Source organism: Pyrgilauda ruficollis, unplaced genomic scaffold, assembly GCF_017590135.1.
Source record: "Pyrgilauda ruficollis isolate IOZ18807 unplaced genomic scaffold, ASM1759013v1 scaffold562, whole genome shotgun sequence".
In the NCBI taxonomy this organism is placed as follows: Eukaryota; Metazoa; Chordata; class Aves; order Passeriformes; family Passeridae; genus Pyrgilauda; species Pyrgilauda ruficollis.
The window spans coordinates 27801-29169 of NW_024527289.1; the positions used below are offsets into that span (position 1 = coordinate 27801).

Genomic DNA, 1369 nt, shown 5'->3' on the forward strand with positions numbered 1-1369 from the left:
GTGTGTTGGTCTCCGGTGTCCACCATGTGGTTGGTGGGGGTGAGCAATGGCCGCCATGTCCCAGTGGTTGGGTGTGGGGGTCTCTGGTGTCCACCATGTTGGGTGTGGGGGTCTCTGGTGTGGTTGGTGGGGGTGAGCAATGGCCGCCATGTCCCAGTGGTTGGGTGTGGGGGTCTCTGGTGTCCACCATGTTGGGTGTGGGGGTCTCTGGTGTCCACCATGTTGGGTGTGATGGTCTCTGGTGTCCATCATATCCCAGTGGTTGGGTTTGATGGTCTCCAGTGGCCACCATGTTGGGTGTGATGGTCTCTGGTGTCCACCATGTCCCAATGGTTGGGTTTGATGGTCTCCAATGTCCACCATGTTGGGTTTGATGGTCTCTGGTGTCCATCATGTCCCAATGGTTGGGTTTGATGGTCTCCAGTGGCCACCATGTTGGGTGTGGTGGTCTCTGGTGGTCCCCACGTTGCTGTGGGGGTCTCTGCTGTTGCTGTGGGGTCCCTGCTGTCCCTGGTGTCCCTGCTGTCCCCGTGGGTGTCCCTGCTGTCCCCGGTGTCCCCGGGGTCCCTGCTGTCCCTGGGGTCCCTGCTGTCCCCGTGGGGGTCCCTGCTGTCCCTGTGTCCCCGTGGGGGTCCCTGCTGTCCCTGTGTCCCCGTGGGGGTCCCTGCTGTCCCTGCTGTCCCCATGGGTCCCCGGTGTCCCTGCTGTCCCTGTGGGTCCCTGCTGTCCCCATGGGTGTCCCTGCTGTCCCCGGTGTCCCCATGGGTCCCTGCTGTCCCTGGGGTCCCTGCTGTCCCCGGTGTCCCCGTGGGGGTCCCTGCTGTCCCCGTGTCCCCGTGGGTGTCCCTGCTGTCCCTGGGGTCCCTGCTGTCCCTGGTGTCCCTGTGGGGGTCCCTGCTGTCCCTGGTGTCCCTGTGGGGGTCCCTGCTGTCCTTGGTGTCCCTGCTGTCCCTGGGGTCCCCGGTGTCCCTGCTGTCCCCGGTGTCCCTGCTGTCCCTGGGGTCCCTGCTGTCCCCGTGGGGGTCCCTGCTGTCCTCGGTGTCCCCGGTGTCCCCGTGGGTGTCCCTGCTGTCCCCTGTCCCCGTGGGGGTCCCTGCTGTCCCCGTGTCCCCGTGGGGGTCCCTGCTGTCCCCGGTGTCCCTGCTGTCCCTGGGGTCCCTGCTGTCCCCGTGGGGGTCCCTGCTGTCCCCGTGGGTGTCCCCGTGGGTGTCCCTGCTGTCCCCTGTCCCCGTGGGGGTCCCTGCTGTCCCCGTGTCCCCGTGGGGGTCCCTGCTGTCCCCGGTGTCCCTGCTGTCCCTGGGGTCCCTGCTGTCCCCGTGGGGGTCCCTGCTGTCCCCGTGGGTGTCCCCGTGGGTGTCCCTGCTGTCCC

At 67.4% G+C, this 1369-nt stretch overlaps 1 protein-coding gene across 1 annotated transcript in view; it reads left to right on the forward strand.

Annotated features, from left to right (window-relative positions):
- DNMT1 (DNA methyltransferase 1) overlaps window positions 1-1369 on the forward strand; it is a gene marked incomplete at both ends in the record, with an annotated part of 26804 nt that overhangs the window by 23467 nt on the left and 1968 nt on the right. The window lies entirely within an intron of this gene.